The sequence below is a fragment of the Ovis aries genome, chromosome 13, assembly GCF_016772045.2.
Source record: "Ovis aries strain OAR_USU_Benz2616 breed Rambouillet chromosome 13, ARS-UI_Ramb_v3.0, whole genome shotgun sequence".
NCBI classification, from domain to species: Eukaryota; Metazoa; Chordata; class Mammalia; order Artiodactyla; family Bovidae; genus Ovis; species Ovis aries.
Window position 1 is genome coordinate 43,106,388 of NC_056066.1, and position 23,266 is coordinate 43,129,653.

At 40.5% G+C, this 23,266-nt stretch overlaps 1 pseudogene; it reads left to right on the forward strand.

The window, feature by feature from the left end:
- The first annotated feature begins 467 nt into the window (after positions 1–467).
- Positions 468–21,435, forward strand: LOC121816017 (dihydrodiol dehydrogenase 3-like; annotated as a pseudogene).
- Positions 21,436–23,266: the final 1,831 nt, after the last annotated feature.

The window sequence follows — 23,266 nt, forward strand, 5'->3', positions numbered from 1 at the left end:
TGTGTGTGTGTGTGTGTGTGTGTGTGTGTGTGTTTGTGTGTGTTCATAATTGACTACCTGAAACAGCAGGCAAATACTCACTCCTGGTAGATCTTGTTCCCTGTCCTGACTGGCTTTCACTATTTGCCTGGCATTCTCATTGTCCTTCTTTCACCCCAACAGGAAAGCTAAGGGTGACTCAGTTCATTTCTGAGTCAGCATCTTGCCTGGCCCATGGGTGGCTTTCTGAGTCCAGTGAACTTATGACTGTTTTTGAATGACTTATGGCTCCCAAATCCACACCCCAGTTCTACTCAGGGTTTTATCAATACATGGTCTAGTCTATGGCTCCACCCTTATTCCTTTGTCCTTGGCTCTGTGTGTATGTATGTATACATATACATATATGTATATACATATGTATGTGTGTGTGTGTGTGTGTGTGTGTGTGTGTATATATATATATATATAGTTCCCCTCGAGCTGCAATAGCCATTCCAGCTGCTCTTCAGTTTAAGCTTAGAGTTAAGTGGAACAGGCACCAGTTCCCAGGCAGCCCTCAAGTTGGTTGGAACATTGCACAGTTGGTTTTCTTTGATCACTCTGGATTGAGGGAAGCATCTGGGGGCTGATCAAGAGTGCACTGTCCCAGGCAGGAGGAGGGTACAGGTGAGTAATACACGATGAAATTTCCTACCATTCTGTTCTGGATTTTTCCTAATTGTGTGTTCACTTTGTTGCTGTAGATCTTTGAGTGTTTTCCAGAGATCTTACTAGGTTTTTCAGCTGCTTTCTCTTTCTTTTCTAGCCTTTCCAAGGGAGAATTCAGTCATCTTTCTTCACCATTTTGCTGACATCACTATATATGTTAAATTTATTTAACTTCACACACCCACATATCAGTGCATCACAATTTCCCTTACTCTTTCCAAATTTGTTATAATTTGTGTAACTTATGCAGGAGACTCGGATCTGTCCCTGGGTCAGGAAGATCCTCTGGTGAAGGAAATAGCAAACTACTCCAGAATTTTTACCTGGAAAATCCCATGGCTTGAGGAGCCTGGTGGGCTACACCCCATGGGGTCATAAAGATTCAGACACAACTGAGCTACTAATATACATGTAGTTTCTTACATTTTCTTTTATGAATAATGTTCAACAAGTTAGTAAATTATGTAAAGTATGTATCAGTTACATTATGAAAGTACTCTGGGTGTGTGCTAAGCTGTTTTAGTTCCATCCGACTCTTTGCAACCCCATGGACTGCAGCCCGCCAGACTCCTCTGTTCATGGGATTCCCCAGGCAAGAATACTGGAGTGGGTTGCCATGCCCTCCTTCAGGGGATCTTCCCAACCCAGGGATTGAACCCAGTGATTGAAACTGTACATCTCCTGCATTGGCAGGCAGGTTCTTTACCACTAGGGCCACCTGGAAAGCAAGCATACTGTAAAAGTTATATAACTAAGTACAACGTTCTCTTTGCACACTGCAAGTGGTATCCTAAAGCTATTAATAATTAACCTCCAATAAATACTTTTCCAAAATGTCTGGTTTAGGTATCCTGTTCAGGATTTCACCACAGTCAGGTCTGTAAAGCAAAATAATTTTGCTGGTGGGAAATGTAAAATGGAAAATTTACTTTCACTTGAAGTTTTGATTCTTTATTAAGGGATAACATTTTCAAAAATGCTGTTATCACTTTACATTTTGTGATATGTGTATGTGTGCTGTTTGTACTGTAAGACAATTGTCTCAGTTTATGTTTGATTGAGATTGGGCCTATAATAGAAAATATAAAAGGTTGGAGTGTGGAAATTTCTAGTTTAACTAATGGTCATTAATTGCTCAGCCAATCTCACTTTCTATAAAACTTCAGGTTATACTGATAAAAAAAATCAAACAAGTTAACTCTCTGACTCCATGGGCATTAGGTTAATCACACTTCTCCTGCAATGCATCTGCTAACAGTGGACAGTGCAGCTGGGGTGTTACCTTCCTGTTATTTCTAACCTCTGAAGGCAGAAGGAAAAATCAATCTGCTTACTCAGGGGAACAACAGGCCATGGACCCCCAAAGCCAGAAGGTGAAGCTTAATGATGGCCGCTTCATTCCTGTCCTTGGATTTGGAACCTATGCACCCCCAGAGGTAACACTAGTGGTTTGGGGTTGAGATATAAATAGTAGTGGATGTGACATGAGCAAAAGGGACTTGGGTTGTCAAGCACTGAGCTCCTGTGTGACTCTGGGAGGGTCACGTGATTCCACTAACGAGGTTAGAACCATGCCCTGTGAAAGGAGAAAGAGCATCCAATCTCCACTCTGCATCAGGGTCTGAAGCTGTGCTCACCTGCAGGTTACTCTGGGTTCCCCTCCAGTTTCCATCTCTTTCCCAGCTTGGCAGAAGAGGTGAGACTTGGCTGTAGAGAACACTGACTGTTAGCTGCTTTGCTTTAAGTGTGATTGCAATGGTGGGGTTTCGCTGTAGATTTTATTATTTCAAGAACTCTTTCCTCCTTCCAAAAACACATGACCCAGAGAAGCTTTTAGGTGGAAGGTCCTGAAAATGAAGTGACTGAAAAATAATTGCAGAAAATCGTTTTTCTACTGTGGGGTGCCTGGTAGGTGCCAGGGCAGAAACACTCCAGCTGTATTTTGCCCTGTGCTTCTGTTTCTGCTTGGAAACTTCTGATGGGAACTATAGTATCATTTGATGTAATGAGATGCAATCTTACAGGCTAGGTTTTGTAATGTATCTTTGTGTTTTGTAATGCGTTTTCATTTAAGTATTGTTTTCGGTGCTGGGTTATAAAAGAGGAGCTAGTGGACAAGTCTCTATACTGTAAGCCAGAAAATTTGCTATCCATCTTGTGTTTATAGTATGTAGTTGAGACAATGGACTGGTCGTTAAACTTTAAGCCTCAAATTTTTCATCTATAAAACCGATGGAAATAATTAGATACATTTTGGAAACATAAGACAGAACTTTGTAGTACAAATTGGGGTGAGGGGAGGGAAGAGTCCAGGCTGTTACTGAAGCTCATTGGGTTCATTCCTTGGTATACACACAAATACTGGAGCATTTAAGAAAATCCAGGACCAACCCTAACAGAGAGAAGCTACACCAGCTATCTACCTCCTTGAAATAGGAACGAGTCTGAATCACATAAAAAGAAGTGGAATATTATTCAATATTATAAATGAAATTAATCCTGTCATTTTGAACCACACAGATGAACTAACTTTAAGCTAAGTGTAAAAAGCCATAAACAGAAAGACAATTACTGTATAATTTCCTTATAGGTGGAATCTAAAACAGTGGAACTCATAGAAGAAAGAATAAGGTATGGTGACCAGAAGCTGGGGACAAGTCTAGGAAAAATGAAAAGATTTTGGTCAAGGGTACAGACTTTCAGTCCTAAGGTGAATAAATCTGAACACCTGTTGTATAGCACAGTGACTATAGTTAAAGATAATGGGCTATATCTTGAGATTTTGTAGAGACTAGACCTTAAATTTCTTACAAACATGCCATAAATTTAAGTATGTGAGGTGATGGATCTGTTGCCTAGGTTGATTGTGGTAATCATTAGCAATGTATACTTATATGAAAACATCACTTTATTAAATATATATGCTTTTTAATTGGTGTATTCTGTGTGGCTTCACTGAAGACTGAAGTCTTAGTAGCTTTCACATGTTTCTTGATGCTTTTACCAGGCATTTTACACCTTTGTTGATTTTGCCTCAAACATCTCACAGTATAAATCTTATCCATGACTACAACTTTATGCTGAGTCCTGTGGGTCTTCCAGCAAATCATTGAACCTGGAGGTTGTCTTGGGGTCCTCTGAGGCCTGTGATCAGCCACTGGCCATCTGGGATTGAAGGCTTCCTTAGTGCCCATTTAATCTCTGGCCAGAACATTCAGAGAAACTGTCATGAGTTCATCACAACAGTTGCAAAATGAACTAAAAGCACAAAGAAATGTTGATTCTTGGGAAGATCAATCTTGTGCCTAGCAATCTCTTGATCATGTAGCTATTCAACTTCTACCTTGTTGTTTATGTAGGCGGCTAAGAGGGAAGCTCTGGAAATCACCAAATTCGCTATAGAGGTTGGGTTCCGCCATATTGACTGTGCTCATGTGTACCAAAATGAAGAGCAAGTTGGCCAGGCCATTCGAAGCAAGATTGCAGATGGTACTGTGAAGAGAGAAGACATATTCTACACCTCAAAGGTGCTGTGTGTTGAGTGTGTACAGATGTGTGCAAGTGATTTTGCACAGGTGACAGTTATATAATAGGATCATTGTTCGGTGAATAATTGGTGAAGTATTCTTACATACATTCCTGAAGTATTAGAGTTCCCTGGTGATTCAGTGGTTAAGGCTTGGTACTTTAATACCATGTGCTCGGATCTATCCTTGGTCAAGGAAGTGATATCTCACAAGGCAAGTGGTAAGGAAAAAGTTACATAATGTGTTATTAATACAACTTTCATTCTTTAACCTCTGCAGCTTTGGTTAACTTCCCTTTGACCAGAGTTGGTCCAACCAGCCTTGGAAAAATCACCGAAAAATCTTCAACTGGACTATGTTGATCTCCATGTTATTCATATTCCAGTGGCTCTGAAGGTTAGAACTTTGTGTGATCACATCAACTTTATATCTTGTGTTAGAATGCGCATCAACTTGCATGGATGGTTGAATTAATGGATGATTACTCTAGAGTAGAGTCCCTTAAGTAATCATTTGTGATCCTCTTTTTACTGAGTTTCTTTGAATCCCTTACATGACTCTTAGGGAAAGTATTAAATAACATGAGTTTTTCTACCTGAAAAGCTTGAGAAATAAGCCAGTTCTGCACATAGTCCTGGTTATGACTCCTGAGTCTCTGGAGATTTCATGAACCAAGAGTTTGGTGTAGTTGTGGTGAGCATGACACTGCCTTACATTGAACATGATGTGTTTACCTTGTCTTTCACCCTTTCAAGTTGAGCATATTTGGTGGTGCTCCCTCTGGGTGCGTCTAAATCTCATACCTTTATAGACCTTGCCTACACTCTTGCCTGTCTTCAAGATGACATTTGTAGATTGCACTTAGCCAATAAGAACAGTTTACTTAGAATTCTTGATTTCAAGTTATAGAAATCAGCTCAAGTCATCTGATGCAAAATCGCTTGATGGACTATGTAGATGGCAAGTCCCATCATAGACAGATTTTAGGAGTTGCAGTACTCTTCAGAAATGTCTCCTAATTTCTATGATTTATCATGGCTCTACTCATGGTATGTTTTATGTTTACTGAATATTTCCATTGTTGGCAAATATGGCCTTGGGGCAGTTCAAAGCTCATGGTCACGAATATGAGAGCTTGTCTGGATCTTCCACATTCCATATCTACCTAACTTGAGCTTTGCTGGTTCATATGCCTGCCCTAAGGCATCAGATCCTCAAGAGGGAAAAGGAAGTGATTGCAATATTTATGCTGGAAATAAAACCCATGTGAGGTCCATCTAGTCAATGTTATGGTTTTTTCCAGTAGTCATATAGGGATGTGAGAGTTGGATTATAAAGAAAGCTGAGTGCAGAATTGTTGCTTTTGAACTGTGGTGTTGGAGAAGACTCTTGAGAGTCCCTTGGACTGCAAGGAGATCGAATTAATCCATCCTAAAGGAGATCAGTCCTGGGTGTCATTGGAAGGACTGATGTTGAAGCTGAAACTCCAGTACTTTGGCCACCTAATGTGAAGAGCTGACTCATTTGAAAAGACCCTGCTGCTGGGAAAGATTGAGGGCAGGAAGAGAAGAGGACGACAGAGGATGAGATGGTTGGATGGCATCACGGACTAAATGGACATGAGGTGAGGTGAAATTGCTCAGTCGTGTCTGACTCTTTGCGACCCTGTGGATTGTAGCCTACCAGGCTTCTCCATCCATGGGATTCTCCAGGCAAGAATACTGGAGTGGGTTACCTTTCCTTCTCCAGGGGATCTTCCCGACTCAGGGATCGAACCCAGGTCTCCTGCATTGGAGGCAGAGGCTTTAACCTCTGAGCCACCTGAGTTTGGGTAAACTGCGGGAGTTGGTGATGGACAGGGAGGCCTGACGTGCTGCAGTTCATGGAGTCACAAAGAGATGCGACTGAGTGATTGAACTGATCTGAACTGAACTTACTACCAATTCTAACTCAAGAGAGGCATTTGAAAATAGACAAGTACAAAGAAAAGACAAAATTCACAGAAATCACTGAGTCACTTTTAGGACCTAGAAAAATTGTATTTTTTACAACATATATTAAGTATTAGAGATTAAAATAAACGTTCCTCCTAGAGACGCTGCTTACAACTCCATACACAAATCACTTTGCAGATATTAGTATCTAGAAAGTTGTAAACCTATCTCATGGATGTTTAATTCCTGATGCCTATCAGCCTGGATAAATGTTGGGAAATTATTTTGTGACATCTCTAAAATGCCGGCTTCTTTTCCAACCAGGGAAGGAATTATTTCCAAAAGATGAAAATGGAAAACTGATATTTGACTCAGTGGATCTCTGTCACACGTGGGAGGTGAGTCCAGGGAAGAGAGAATCAGGGGAGGAGCCAGGAGAGGGGGAACCTCCTTCATCTCTTCCACCTGTGAGAATGGACTATGGACCATCAGACTCAGCAGTTCATGAATCTAAGGGTTATGATGCTGAGGTTGTGGGGAGGAAACCGTTGCTAAAATGCTCCTCAGAGAGGAACGAAGGAGGAGAATATGGGGCAGTAAGGCAGGCATCTCTTTCCTTCCATGTGATATGTCTTCTCTAGAGTTTTTCTCAGGAGGAGACAGTAATTCTTGTGTCATGATATTTCCCTTTTTCTTCTTGATAATCAATGCTAATTAATTCTTGATGGATAACGGTGATTACCGATGTTTTTCAGCATTTATTTTTGCTCTATCATTCCATGTAATTGTTCACCACCCCTCCCTCCCAGGCCCTGGAGAAGTGTAAGGATGCAGGGCTGACTAAGTCCATCAGGGTGTCCAACTTCAACCACAAGCAGCTAGAGAAGATCCTGAACAAGCCAGGGCTCAAGTACAAGCCTGTCTGCAACCAGGTGAGCAGCGCGGCTCCTCTCCGTCCTGCTCTTCACAACCTCCTTCTTGCACTGGAGTCTGATGTCTATCTTTCCTCCCCTCCCGTTCATCTGACCTTTGTGGACAGAAGATTCTAGAGTGCAGAGCCTCTGTCTGGATGGTGTGCATAGAACCCAGAATGGTATCCTTGTCTGATAAATTTGGGTGGAAAGGTGGGGAAAGCTTCCAAGTAAATGGAGGGTAGAACCCAGAACTTAGAATAAGGAGAAGGCATTTTTCTGAGATGAAAACATGACCAGAAATTGGACTGGAAAGTGCCTTGTAGCAAACTGTGTATGGGAAGGAAAACCATGAAAAGATGGAATGGGAAGTAAATAAAAAATACAAATCATGTAAGACTGGCTTAAGAATTAGTGTGGAATGTTGATGACTAAATCCTTATTCTTGGAGGTCTCATCCTTTATGGGCCTTCAACAGGGGGCACAGAAAAATAAAAAGTGCTGGAGATGATAAAAACTGTCCAGGTTAGAGGGTGAAGTTAAAGGCTCACGGTAAAACTGCTGCTGCTGCTGCTAAGTCGCTTCAGTCGTGTCCGACTCTGTGCAACCCCATAGATGGCAGCCCACCAGACTCCCCTTTCCCTGGGATTCTCAAGGCAAGAACACTGGAGTGGGTTGCCATTTCCTTCTCCAATGCATGAGAAACTAACAGGAGATAAAATATTTACTCTGAAATTTTTACTCAGATCTAGAGCCCATATTTTGACTACTCAATCTTGGACTGGTTCTCCCATCCATTTCCATCATAAAATTAACTATATAAACACACTTTTCTCTATTTCACTCTTGCTGTTGATATTTCAAGTTTCCGGTTAATGTTACAGTTTTTCCCTCAACATATTTTTCACTTTTTAATCATTCTCTGTCCTGTTAATATTACCTTTTCATATAATCTTTTTTTTTTTTTTTGGAAAAGAAAGTTTGCTTTATTTCAGGTGCCAGCAACTGGAGGGGAGGGTGGCAGACACCTGCCCAAAGGCCAACTCCCCTGCACGCTTGACCAGGAGTAGGTGAGACCATTTATAGAGAGAGAGAGAGTGTGTGTGTGTGTGTGTGTGTGGGGGGGGGGTTACATGCAGAAACAGCATAGTCGTCTCTAACAGTCATCTTCACATTGGTCATCAGTGGTCTGACTAACATCACCTTGGTTGTATTAGGTACAGTTAACCTATAGTTTGGGATGCACCTGATCTGACACTCTTCTTGTTGGCTTTCTACAGGTGGAATGCCATCCTTATCGCAATCAGAGCAAACTGTTGGATTTCTGCAAGTCACATGATATTGTTCTTGTTGCCTTTGGTGCTCTGGGATCCCAACGAGTAAAAGAATGGTACTGAATCCTATTGAAGATAACTGGAAGTTTCCCTAAAATTCAAATTTTGATGGAATAGTTTACATTGTATGGTACTCAGATAGCTCTGCTAGGCAGTGGGGAGAGCGGGGAGGGATGGAATGAATTCTTCTATTTCCCCATCACCCAGTCTGTTTTCCACATTGTATTAGCTTGTCAACTCACAAGTAATAAATGTCTGTGTTAAGATCTACATATAGTCCCCTAATTGAGACCAGAGACACAACATTATGTCATGATTTACTTATTTATTAACCATGGAACACATTTCTAAAAATAGATGTTCCAAGCCTCTTATCTTATGTCTAAAATTAGGATAATAATATATAACTCATAGATCAATCATGATAGAAAAAATTTCAATGAACCATTTTTGTAAACATCTATAGGCCTGGTGTGCTGCAGTTGATGGGGTCACAAAGAGTTGGACACGACTGAGCAACTGAACTGAACTGATAGTGGAATAATAATGAAATAAATGTCTCTTACTTTGAGACTTCTCAATTTTCATTAGTACCTTAGGAAAGTGAAATTTATTTTATTTATTTTTCAACTTTCACACACAATCTTTATTATTTCCTTCCTTCTTCTGACTTTAGATTTTGTTTGTTCTTCTTTTTCTAATTGTTTTAGGTGGTAGGATATATTTTTTTTAATTTTAAAATCTTTAATTCTTACATGTGTTCCCAAACATGAACCCCCCTCCCACCTCCCTCCCCACAACATCTCTGTGGGTCATCCCCATGCACCAGCCCCAAGCATGCTGTATCCTGCATCAGACATAGACTGGCGATTCAATTCTTACATGATAGTATACATGTTAGAATGCCATTCTCCCAAATCATCCCACCCTCTCCCTCTCCCTCTGAGTCCAAAAGTCCATTATACACATCTGTGTCTTTTTTGCTGTCTTGCATACAGGGTCGTCATTGCCATCTTTCTAAATTCCATATGTATGTGTTAGTATACTGTATTGGTGTTTTTCTTTCTGGCTTACTTCACTCTGTATAATTGGCTCCAGTTTCATCCATCTCATCAGAACTGATTCAAATGAACTCTTTTTAATGGCTGAATAATACTCCATTGTGTATATGTACCACGGCTTTCTTATCCATTCATCTGCTGATGGACATCTAGGTTGTTTCCATGTCCTGGCTATTATAAACAGTGCTGCGATGAACATTGGGGTACATGTGTCTCTTTCAATTCTGGGTTCCTCAGTGTGTATGCCCAGCAGTGGGATTGCTGGGTCATAAGGTAGTTCTATTTGCAATTTTTTAAGGAATCTCCACACTGTTCTCCATAGTGGCTGTACTAGTTTGCATTCCCACCAACAGTGTAAGAGGGTTCCCTTTTCTCCACACCCTCTCCAGCATTTATTGCTTGCAGATTTTTGGATCGCAGCCATTCTGACTGGTGTGAAGTGGTACCTCATTGTGGTTTTGATTTGCATTTCTCTGATAGTGAGTGATGTTGAGCATCTTTTCATGTGTTTGTTAGCCATCCATATGTCTTCTTTGGAGAAATGTCTATTTAGTTCTTTGGCCCATTTTTTGATTGGGTCGTTTATTTTTCTGGAATTGAGCTGCAGAAGTTGCTTGTATATTTTTGAGATTAGTTGTTTGTCAGTTGCTTCATTTGCTACTGTTTTCTCCCATTCAGAAGGCTGTCTTTTCACCTTGCTTGCAATTTCCTTTGTTGTGCAGAAGCTTTTAATTTTAATTAGATCCCATTTGTTTATTTTTGCTTTTATTTCCAGAATTCTGGGAGGTGGATCATAGAGGATCCTGCTGTGATTTATGTCTGAGAGTGTTTTGCCTATATTCTCCTCTAGGAGTTTTATAGTTTCTGGACTTACATTTAGATCTTTAATCCATTTTGAGTTTATTTTTGTGTATGGTGTTAGAAAGTGATCTAGTTTCATTCTTTTACAAGTGGTTGACCAGTTTTCCCAGCACCACTTGTTAAAGAGATTGTCTTTACTCCATTGTATATTCTTGCCTCCTTTGTCAAAGATAAGGTGTCCATATGTGTGTGGATTTATCTCTGGGCTTTCTATTTTGTTCCATTGATCTATATTTCTGTCTTTGTGCCAGTACCACACTGTTTTGATGACTGTGGCTTTGTAGTAGAGCCTGAAGTCAGGCAAGTTGATTCCTCCAGTTCCATTCTTCTTTCTCAAGATTGCTTTGGCTATTCGAGGTTTTTTGTATTTCCATACAAATCTTGAAATTATTTGTTCTAGTTCTGTGAAAAATATGGCTGGTAGCCTGATAGGGATTGCATTGAATTTGTAAATTGCTTTGGGTAGTATACTCATTTTCACTATATTGATTGTTCCAATCCATGAAGATGGTATATTTTTCCATCTATTAGTGTCCTCTTTGATTTCTTTCACCAGTGTTTTATAGTTTTCTATATATAGGTCTTTAGTTTCTTTAGGTAGATATATTCCTAAGTATTTTATTCTTTTCGTTGCAATGGTGAATGGAATTGTTTCCTTAATTTCTTTTTCTACTTTCTCATTATTAGTGTATAGGAATGCAAGGGATTTCGGAGTGTTGATTTTATATCCTGCAACTTTACTATATTCATTGATGAGCTCTAGTAATTTTCTGGTGGAGTCTTTAGGGTTTTCCATGTAGAGGATCATGTCATCTGCAAACAGTGAGAGTTTTACTTCTTCTTTTCCAATTTGGATTCCTTTTATTTCTTTTTCTGCTCTGATTGCTGTGGCCAAAACTTTAGAATTTGTTGGAGAGCTGGTTTGGTGGTGCTGAATTCTCTCAGCTTTTGCTTGTCTGTAAAGCTTTTGATTTCTCCTTTGTATTTGAATGAGATCCTTGCTGGGTACAGTAATCTGGGCTGTAGGTTATTGTCTTTCATCACTTTAAGTATGTCTTGCCATTCCCTCCTGGCCTGAAGAGTTTCTATTGAAAGATCAGCTGTTATCCTTATGGGAATCCCCTTGTGTATTATTTGTTGTTTTTCCCTTGCTGCTTTTAATATTTGTTCTTTGTGTTTGATCTTTGTTAATTTGATTAATATGTATCTTGGGGTGTTCGCCTTGGGTTTATCCTGTTTGGAACTCTCTGTGTTTCTTGGACTTGGGTGATTATTTCCTTCCCCATTTTAGGGAAGTTTTCAACTATTATCTCCTCAAGGATTTTCTCATGATCTTTCTTTCTGTCTTCTTCTTCTGGGACTCCTATAATTCGAATGTTGGAGCGTTTCATATTGTCCTGGAGGTCTCTGAGATTGTCCTGGTTTCTTTTAATTCGTTTTTCTTGTTTCCTCTCTGATTCATTTATTTCTACCATTCTATCTTCTATTTCACTAATCCTATCTTCTGCCTCCGTTATTCTCCTATTTGTTGCCTCCAGAGTGTTTCTGAGCTCATTTATTGCGTTATTCATTATATTTTGACTCTTTTTTATTTCTTCTAGGTCCTTGTTAAACCTTTCTTGCATCTTCTCAATCCTTGTCTCTAGGCTATTTATCTGTGATTCCATTTTGATTTCAAGATTTTGGATCATTTTCACTATCAATAGTCGGAATTCCTTCTCCGGTAGATTCCCTACTTCTTCCTCTTTTGTTTGGTTTGGTGGGCAACTCTCCTGTTCCTTTACCTGCTGAGTATTCCTCTGTCTCTTCATCTTGGTTTTATTGCTGCGTTTGGGGTGGCCTTTTTATATTCTGGTAATTTGTGGAGTTGTCTTTATTATGGAGCTTCCTCACTTTGGGTGGGGTTCTATCAGTGGCTTGTCAAGGTTTCCTGGTTAGGGAGGCTTGTGTTGGAGTTCTGGTGGGTGGAGCTGGGTTTCTTCTCTCTGTTTTTGAAGACAATGGTCTGCTTTTCTGGTTGCCTGATGTCCTCTGCCAGCCTACAGAAGTTGTTTTGTGAAGTTTGCTCGGCGTTGCAATGTTCTTTTGAGGAATTTGTGAAGGAGAAAGTGGTCTTCCCGTCCTATTCCTCCGCCATCTTTATGCTGTTCTCAGAAATGTGAAATTTAAAAACGATCCCTGTTTTTTTTTTTTTTCCTTCTGTTTCTCTATTCATGCTCTTGATAATAGAAGAAAAACAACCTCTCAGAATTAAAGAACAATCCACGAGTTTGGCAGTCCTGGTCTCAACTCAATAATGCATTTGAATCACCTGCAGAGCTCTGTAAACACAGAATGGGAGGTTACACAGTTGAGGTTCTGATTCAGCTTGTCTTGAGCTCAGCCATGGAACTTGTATTTCTTACAAGATCCCAAGTGATGCCGATGCTGTTGGTCCATGGACCACACTTTGAGAAGCACTGTCTACAGTGGACCTTCTTGGTCTATTTAGGAAGTCTCTTCTCAAATGAGTCTCAGGTCCTCATCATTTCTGAATATCCTTCAAGTGTGAACCTGAACCACTCTGTTCTCTTGGAGGACCTAGTTCTCTCTGCCATTTCCCAAAAGCACAAGCAAACTCCAGCTCTGGTTGCCCTTTGCTACCACATACAACATGGGGTTGTGGTTCTGACTAAGAGTTTCAACAAGAAGTGGGTCAAAGATAACATGCAGGTGATGATAAGTGGGTCTATGGGCAGAGGGCTCCTAGGGAATATCCTTCACAAGGGTCATCCTTTGTCTGTCTCTCAAGACTTGCCTTGAGTCAAGATGAGTTAACTGTTCTTTCCTGTGCATGAAAGCCTTGTGCGTATTCCTCGTGGTTTTCTCCACCTGATGTGGCAACAGGAGAGTTGGCATGACCAGAGAGGTTTACAGTTCAGTTCAGTTCAGTTCAGTCTCTCAGTCATGTCTGACTCTTTGCAACCCCATGAACTGCAGCACGCCAGGCCTCCCTGTCATTCACCAACTCCTGGAGTCCATCCAAACCTATGTCCATTGAGTCGGTGATGCCATCCAACCATCTCATCCTCTGTTGTTCCCTTCTCCTCCTGCCCTCAATCTTTCCCAGTATCAGGGTCTTTTTGTGAGTCAGCTCTTCACATCAGGTTGCCAAAGTATTGGAGTTTCAGCTTCAACATCAGTCCTGCCAATGAACACCCAAGACTGATCTCCTTTTGGTTGAACTGATTGGATCTCCTTGCAGTCCAAGGGACTCTCAAGAGTTTTCTCCAACACCACAGTTCAAAAGCATCAATTCTTCAGTGCTCAGTTTTCTTCACAGTCCAACTCTCACACCCATACATGACCACTGGAAAAACCATGGCCTTGACTAGATGGACCTTTGTTGGCAAAGTAATGTCTCTGCTTTTGAATATGCTGTCTAAGTTGGTAATAACTTTCCTTCCAAAGAGTAAAAGTATTTTAATTTCATGGCTGTAATCACCATCTTCAGTGATTTTGGAGCCCCCCAAAATAAAGTCATCCACTGTTTCCCCATCTATTTGCCATGAAGTGATGGGACCAGATGCCATGATCTTAGTTTTCTGAATGTTGAGCTTTAAGCCAACTTTTTCACTCTCCTCTTTCACTTTCGCTAAAGTTGAACAGAAAACAGAGATTTTAGCTCCAATGCTATGTCTCCAATTTATTATGTCACATTGTACAAATGATATCTTATTGTCTTTTTCTCAATTGATGAAATTGCATTATGTGATTCTTTTTAGGCCATTTTGTGTGTTTTAACAAAATGCTACACACTGAGGGACTGAGAAAAAAAATGAAATTTGTTTTTCACAGTTCTGAAGCTGGAGTTCTGAGGTCAGGGTGCCCATGTGGTTGGGTGATGGCCCTCCTCCAGGTCACTGGCTTCTCCTTGTATCTTAACATGTTGGAGGGGCCACCAGAGCTGTCCCAAGTCTCTTATATGATATTGTTTAAATCTCATGCATGAGGGCTCTACGATTATGTCCTAATAACCTGTCAAAAACTCCTTTTCTAACACCATCAAGATGTGAATTTGGGGGTACAAAAATTATGGCAGTGATCTTTAACCTCCTAATTGTGGTTTTATCTTGTATTTCCATGAATACTATAAGGTTTTACTTCACATATTTAATCTCCTTGAGTTTCTGCTATTGCAAAGTTCCTGTTCAAGACTGTGCCTATTATTGCTAAGCTGTCTGTGTTTTAATTTCTGTCTAGGAGACCATTATTGTACCCTTGGTGTAGCTGTACAGGAAACTCTCCCCAGTTTTACTATTTAATGCAGAGATCATTTCTGCATCTCTCGATTCTGTACTTTGACAATCAGCCAGCACTCAGCTAAGTGGTTGTCCTCTAGGCTGGGCTCTCTTGGGCATTTGCAGTTCAGGGCTTTACCAGCTGGATGTGACTCTTGTCAGAGGAGCCTGCATGCTTCTCTGTATATTTTTTCATATATATTTAGCTAGACTGTGACAACTATCTCAGCACAGCCCTATGATCCCTAGTCAGTCAGTCAGTTGAGTTACTCAGTCATGTTCGACTCTTTGCAACCCCATGGACTGCAGCACGCCAGACTTCCCTGTCCATTACCAACTCCTGGAGTTTACTCAAACTCATGTCCATCGAGTCAGTGATGCCATTCAACCATCTCATCCTCTGTTGTCCCCTTATGCTCTTGCCTTCAATCTTTCCCAGTATCAGGGTCTTTTTCAATGAGTCAGTTCTTTGCATCAGGTGGCCAAAGTATTGGAGTTCCAGCTTCAGCATCAGTCCTTCCAATGAATACTCAGGAATAATTTCCTTTACGATTGACTGGTTTGATCTCCTTGCTGTCCAAGGGACTCAAGAGTGTTCTCCAACACCACATTTCAAAAGCATCAATTCTTCAGCACTCAGCTTTCTTTATAGTTCAACCCTCACATCCATACATGACTACTGGAAAAACCATAGCTTTGACTAGATGGACCTTCGTCAGAAAAGTGACGTCTCTGCTTTTTAATATGCTGCCTAGGTTTGTCATAGCTTTTCTTTCAAGGAGCAAGTGTCTTTTAATTTCCCAATTATGATCCCAAGCTAGGGAGTAGGAAAAAATCCTCTTCATGTCTAGGCTCAAAACTAACTCACCATTTCTTCTGGCAAATTTCACTGCCCAATGCAAGTTATGGGTCAGGCCAAGTCAAGGGTCAATTATATAGTCCCCTGAAAAATTGTTTTTGTGTTTGCATTCAAATTTGGCTCTGAAATACAACTGGAACTGATTTTCTAATATGATCTAAAATGATTACCTATTTTTTTATTTAAATGGAAATCTTAAGTGTCCACATTTTTCCACAGATTTTCACTGCCAACTGTCTCATATATCAAATGTTCATAAATACATTTCTGGTCTCTCCCTTATATTTAACTATTCAGTTTTCTGTACTCTGTTACAAAAGTATAAAATAAGTCTTGCTTTTCAGGATGGCATATTTTTCTTCTTTAAGGATATCTTGATTGCTCTTGATTAGCTATTTCTTATTTCAAACTTAGTATCACTTCACTGAATTTCACAAAATAATACGTGTTTAAGTCTTTGGTTCATATTGCACTGAAACACTACATCACTTTGGAGAAAATGAATTTCTTGATAAAATTAAGCTTTCCATTTCAAAATTATGATATGAATTTTTAATTATTTAGGTGTTCTCTAATGTCTTAAACACTTCATAACTTTCTCCACAAAGACATTTACATAAAGTTTTTTAGGTTCAATTATAGGTAATTACTTTGCCAACAAAGTTCCGTCTAGTCAAGGCTATGGTTTTTCCAGTGGTCATGTATGGATGTGAGAGTTGGACTGTGAAGAAAGCTGAGTGCCGAAGAATTGATGCTTTTAAACTGTGGTGTTGGAGAAGATTCTTGTGAGTCCCTTGGACTGCAAGAAGATCCAACCAGTCCATTTTAAAGGAGATCGGAGCCACAACAGCTTTTTATTCAACATGCTTAGTTTGTGCTTTGTTTTTAAACATGTTTGGGGACTAATGGAACCAGGCAAGAAGTTAGAGGGTGAGCACTGTTATGCTCTCTTCTTGACAGTCTGAATGTCTTGTGGTTGCCCCTGTTCTAGCTCCCATTTTCAACGGAAGAAAGAGTCTTTACTTAGAAAATGAAAACTAATGATCCAAACAATAAATTCAAGAGAGTGGTTTAAGTCTCTATTGCTTCATTACTAATAAATGGATATATATATAATTACTAGTAACCACATTAACACTGTACATTTTCAACCATGCATTAGGAATATTATACTCTAAAGAGTTATGGGCCTGCCACTATTGCTCGTACTTTCATTCAGACCCAGTTTTAATAAACATGCAGAGTAAACTCTTTGACTAAGGAATTAGGGGAAATTACAAGGATATCATGCAGTTTCCACTGAAAATATAGGTTGATAAAGTGATTGCTTAGAAATGCAGGCAGCTGCTCCACATCTATCACAATGCTGCTTCATTGTGGCTCTAATAATCAAGTGCAGAGTTTCAGAAAGGGTATGGAGTGCCAGTGTGGAAGATGTAACCAGGAATGGGATTTGTCTGATAAAGTTTATGTGGCTTAACTTTGGATCTCTTTAAGACTAGAATCTTGAAAGTGAAGAGAGACAATAATGTACGTACTTCAGATGTTCCAGGATTTTCAGGTAACTGGGCAGCTCTTTGGATGGTACTGCTATTAACCAGCCGTAAGAGTTCCTTCCAGCAAAGGAGCCCTTTACATTTTATGGAGATAGTCCTTAAAATACTCACACACCTGTAGTTTGGTTTCTCTGTTGTTCCTGTATTCAAATTTTCAAAGAAAAGTTTTATAGCCAGAGTTTTATAATTTGTTGCTTAAAGTTTTTTATGCCAGGTAAAAAGGAGCAGCTTTTCCCATTTTGAAGAAAAACCTTGTCATTTATTTTCTTGATGTAGAAAATAGACCAGTTTATTGTGATAGCTTACAATTTTTTGAGATGATTTCTGATTTTGAAATAACCCATGAAAGAACATGTGATCATGACAAATGTACGAATGGGATTCATTGTATCTGAAAGAGGCCTAAGTAGAAGAGAATTTAGAATTAGACTGGTTTTCACTAGGCACCATCCAGTTTCACATTCAGTGATTGAAAATTATTTCTACCTGACTTTAATCTTTGCTGTGGGATTTGATTCCAAATACCTTTGGATAACTTTCCAGTAGTTAAAAATGGAATTACTAATAGTCATTTGACTCAGTTCAGGAAGTGAAATGTCATATCCCATATGTAAAGTTTCTCTTTGGTACTTAATAATAACATGTCTGCCAAACAAACCAGTAAAGATTGAAGGACAGAGTTTCTCTAATCTCTGCTTCCATTATTCCACTAGGGCATATTAAAATGTTAATATTAGAAATCCAAACATCACAGATTTCTCCAGGAACTCACATATTTCTCCAGGAACTCATACTTCTCCAACCTTTAAGTCAGAATAGATATGTAAAGGTTAGAATTTCCAGAAGATTTTGTCTCCTTTGGTGATGGTATGCCACACCATAGATTAAAATGTTTTTCTCCCAGGGATAAGTATTCTGGCAATAAATTATCATCAGTCCTTAAGCAACAGTAATGTTTTCACCCTTACCTTAAAACCACCTATCACTGGTAATTTTAAAAGATTCATATTAGAATAACCTTCACAGAGACTTACTTCAGTAGCTTGTTTTTACTGTTCAGCATCTTCTCCTTCCCATGGTATACAAGATAATGTTAAAAGACTTTCATTGACTGGAGTTTTACAAAAGGCCACTTACTTTCTAATCTATGCATCTTTGGGATTGTAGATTAAATTTTATTCTTTGCTGTAAAAAGGAACTGCTGTAAGAGTTAGAAACTCTGCACCTGTGTACATATATATTTTGGCAATAAAGCAGCATGGGCTGAGAAAAAAAAAAATAAAGGAGATCGGTCCTGGGTGTTCTTTGGAAGGAATGATGCTAAAGCTGAAACTCCAGTACTTTGGCCACCTCATGCGGCGAGTTGACTCATTGGAAAAGACTCTGATGCTGGGAGGGATTGGGGGCAGGAAGAGATGGGGATAATAGAGTATGAGATGGCTGGATGGCATCACCAACTCTATGGACGTGAGTTTGAGTGAACTCTGGGAGTTGGTGATGGACAGGGAGGCCTGGCGTGCTGCAATTCATGGGGTTGCAAAGGCTGCAATTCATGGGGTTGCAAAGAGTCGGATACAACTGAGCAACTGAACTGAACTGATAGGTAATGAGTATGTTTGATATCAGATTCTTAAATAGGCTTTCATGGAGGAGCCTCCTTCTGACTCTGCTTCAGCTGAATGCTGTCACCCTTAGGGTGTGTTGGGGGGAGTTAATTAGTCTAATGTTAGCTCAGATTCAATATCGAGTCAGGAGTATCCAATGACCATGCTTGGTAAAAGATTTTAATTTGTTTTTTTAAGTGATTCACTTAGATAAGGGACTGATGCACTGTAATGTTTGTGAGGTGGACAGTGAAAGAAAAGGTGTGGGAAGGAGAGGTGAGAACTCAGCAGAGGTTCCTAGGCTTGTTCACCTGGAAGCTGAGGACAGATACGGCTTCCCTGTCCCCTCTTCTTGTCTGCATCCAGCTGGAAACTCCTCCAGTCCCCAGGGGGACGCCAGTTCTTGGGGGAGTAAACATGGTTCTTTCCTTTCTTCCAGGTGTTTAACTTTTAACTGACTCTGGAAGATATGAAAGCAATTGATGGCCTCAACTGAAATAGAAGATACTATGAATTTCTACCATAAGTGACTTGCAGATGTTTCACACATATGTTATTTTCTGTAGCAGGCAGTTCAGTAGGGGAACTAAGTTTTTTAAAGCTTAATTCTTGGAAGACAGTCCTGATTTCCAGTATAGGAATAAACCAGGGGCTTCCTGCAGACCTCACACCAGAGGTTTCCTCTAGGACTTCATCTCAGACCAACCAAAATGTGATTGGAGCCCAGAACAGCGCATCAATAAAATCCCGAGTTCACATCTTAGTGAATTCACTACTTCGTGCCCTTGATCCCTGTGCTTGGTGTACCTCCTCTCAGGGCTGAGAGACTCAGGAAACAGAGGGCACAGTGTCTGCAGCCCAGTGTTCATTCAAGGACTTGTGAACATGTTTCATCTTTAATTCTTTTTACATCAGGAAAATAATTATATTAATAATAACTATATAATAATGACTCCATCATGCATTGCATTCTTGTTTTGTTGTTTTTGTTTAATCTCTAAGTCCTGTATGACTGTCTACCATCCCATGTGCTACAGCCCAACAGGCTCCTCTGCACTTGACATTTCCCAGGCAATAATATTGGAGTGGATTGTCATTTCATTCTCCAATGGATCTTGCTACCCTAGGGATTGAACCCAGGTTTCCTGCTTGGTAGGTGGATCCTTAACCACTGAGCCACGTGGGAAGAAGGCATTCGTATTAAGCCTAACAAAATTACAAAATGTATTGTTGATATTTTTTATGAAGGATGGTCCCATGAAACCCAATGTGCATCTGTGCTACGAAGTCACAGGGGGCCTGCTTCTACCCTGTCTCCTAAGTGTCTGGTGGATTTTCTTCCTAATGGGCATTTTTTTTCTCCAACACATCATCCACTTCTTTCAAATTGGTTTCCTCATTGGCCTTTTTTTCCCCTGTTGCAACTCCTACATCCTCACCCTTGTTATCTCACAAAGCTGAATTACCTGTAGATCATGAGCTTAACTGACCCTCCTGTGAGTGACTGCTGTGTCCTTAGCAGGACACACCCAGGTAAGATCATCCGGGTCTTCTGCTTTCTTGAGTAAAGACTCACACCTGTGTTGCATCTGTTCATCAGTGATTCATCCACTGTGGGGTCCCTACCTCCCGTACTTTGACTTAGTCACTAACATGGGATTCCAGCTGCCTAATTACTGCAGGAGGATGTCAAGACTCAAGAGACAGATGACTGATCAAACAGGGAGAAGCTGGAAGGGAGTTTAGAGAGAAGGGAATACAAATTATTGGTGAAATGAAGCTTTTGTTTCCAACGAAGGATCTCAAAACTCTCCCTATTGCTTGTAAGCTGTATCATGCTTCTGAGAAAAGCCATGATGAAAGAAAAAAAATGTGGAAGGTTATTTTTCTGTACTTAGGAGCTTTTAAGTATAATTCTATGTTCTTCATTAGGCTGTGAATGCCTAGACTTACTCCTTTTTGTGGGCTTGGGTCAATGGCACAGCTCCTGGCACTTGGAATCGCTCAGAGTGCACTTTTTAATTAATTGAAAAGGACAAATTCAGAAAGAAAAGTAAAAAGATGGAAAAAAAAAAGGAAAACAGCAGTAATACTAATTTCTGAGTAACAAGTGTTTTAATGTATTATAAATTAAGAAAGGAATATTCCCTCTTTGAGCTGTGTGATTATTCAAGTGCTTGTGGTAGCTCTTCAATAGATGACAAGTTCCTTAATGCAGGCACTCTGCATTTATGGAGTGTTCACTAGCTTATCCATGGGTGTATGAAAAAGGGCAGCTAATTTATTCACTGGGCACCTTTTCATCATCTAGGAGCAGAAGTTACACCTGTGTCTGAGATGATCACTACAGTTATACTGCCAGGTCTTGTGCTCTTATATAAATTATAACAAGTCAAACTACCTGTCACTGTGGAGTGAATGTCACATGTGGATGTTGGGACTGGATGTGCAGGTGCCGTGTGCACATGGAGCAGACACCGCATGTGTGCTTGTCGGGGGAGAAGGAGGGACGTGTTTGTAGATTTAGAGTTTTAGCCCATCCTGACTGCATCATAGAGTAATACTGATTTAATGACATGACTGATTTAATAAATGAATCCTCCTCCTTCTCTTTCAGTGGTGTTGGTCACCCTGAGTATCCATTCTCTGAAGAATATTGACTCTCAACTCTCACTGAGATTCTTCAAGATTTTCTTTTGTCACTTTTGTACTTGGTGGAGGTACTCAAATGAAGTGTCTGAACTTTTGAAAGCTTGCCTTTCCTTTTTTAAAAATAAAAAGTTCATGAAACAATGAGCAATAAACACTTCAAGTAAGATTCTTGTTTCTGATCATTAAAATAATACCTCCAAATTGTAGAAAATTTGGAAAATAGAAGGGACCAGATAGAAAATAAAGATCAGTTGTGTTTACCCATTTAAAAATACTTACCTTTGGTATATTTACCTTGTGATTTTCCTACACAAATATGTGCATTTGTTTACTTACAAAGACAAATAAACTTCAATCGACAGAATGTATGCTTCTTTTGAAACTTAGCATAAGTATCTTGGTAAGCTAAAAGAATGATTTTTAAAAATCGGGTGTTGTATTTTACTTCCTGTAAAGCAGCACATTTTGCTCATTTATATAATTTCTTAATTGTCTGCCCATGCTTACAATTTTGATGAATCATTACATATTTTGAGTTCGTTCATTGGTCATTCAGCAAACCTTTATTGAACATTCTTTAGAAAGACATTGTTTCATCAAAAAATGTCAATAAGTGAAATAAATTCTTGAGTCTTTAGTCTCGTGGAGAATGAGACTGTGAATGGTATCAGGCGAATTTAGCTGTTAGAAATGGTTATGTGTCTGTTGAGATAGTTCTGCATAATGTCTTGCATTTCTGTACATCTATTCAGCAGAGACACCAACTACCCTTGATCCCACACAACTTTTCATTTCTACAAAACAGCCTTGAAGATAGAGACAGTGATTCCTGCATTTCTCTGGAACAGAAAACGCTTATTCCAGGAAGGAAGAGTGTTCATGGAACATTTTAGGGCCAGCAAGTTGGCTGATGTGGGTGGAATTTAGTGAGGTGGAGAGACAGGAGCTGGAGACAAGTCAGAGAGCCAGTGGGGCAGGGGGTCCTTGTCACCTAGGCTTTTAAAGGACTTTGCTGTGAGGGAAATGGAGAAGGATACTTCCAGAACACTGCTCTTTGGGCTACTCTCTGATAGCCGATGGCCACACTGGCCCGTCCAGACATCCTGCCTGTCTAAGCTGGCTCTGTACCCTACACTGCCCACTCTGCCCAGCATGGGCAGCCCTCGCCCTGGGGGGAGTAAACTGGATCCAGAGGCACTGAAGGGGTGTCTGTGGGCTGGGGGGCACACAAGCTGCCCAGTAAACTGGCCAAGTTCTGGACAATGTCCAGCCACCTTCTCAGCCTGTTCCAGGAGCATAAGCGGGTGCATGTCTCAGGAGAGGAGTCAGGTTCCCGGACCGCCTGGGTCTAGCTGGGTTCACAGTAGCTGTGGGGCTGCGACCTCCCGGGGTAATCCCAGGGCTGCAGTGCCCAGTGTGTGGTATGCACAGGTCTCTCTAGGGAGGACTTCTGAGGCCCTGTCCCCCCTTCTCATCTGGGGCCCTCTTGTGGGCTCAGTCCTGATCTGCCAGCTTCTCTTCCCTTCCCACCCAGCTCAATAGGGATGGTTCTTTACAGCCTTGGTGTGGAGGAGTCTTCCTGCTTGTGCCGTGTGTTTTCAAGAGATGGGACCCCCTAATGTGCTTCTGGGGGAGCTGAGCTCAGCATCCTCTTGCCCACCTGGAGCTCCTCCCCAGGACAGTCAGTGTGTGACACTCACTGTGCTCCAAGTGTGGCTCCTGTGATTGTTCAGGAAGAGTACGTGCTGATTTCTTTTCTTCCTTTCATGGATCAGGCTTCCCAGGTAGGGCAGTGGTAAAGAATCTGCCTGACAGTGCAGGAGATATGAGTTGCATCTCTGATCCAGGAAGATCCGCTGGAAAAGGAAATGGCAGCCCACTCCAGTATCCTTGCCTGGAGAATACCATGGACAGAGAAAACTGTGGTGTTCATGGGGGTCACAATAGAGGGGTCTTCACTTTGCAACTAAACAGTAGCAAAAATAGTTTCATGGTTC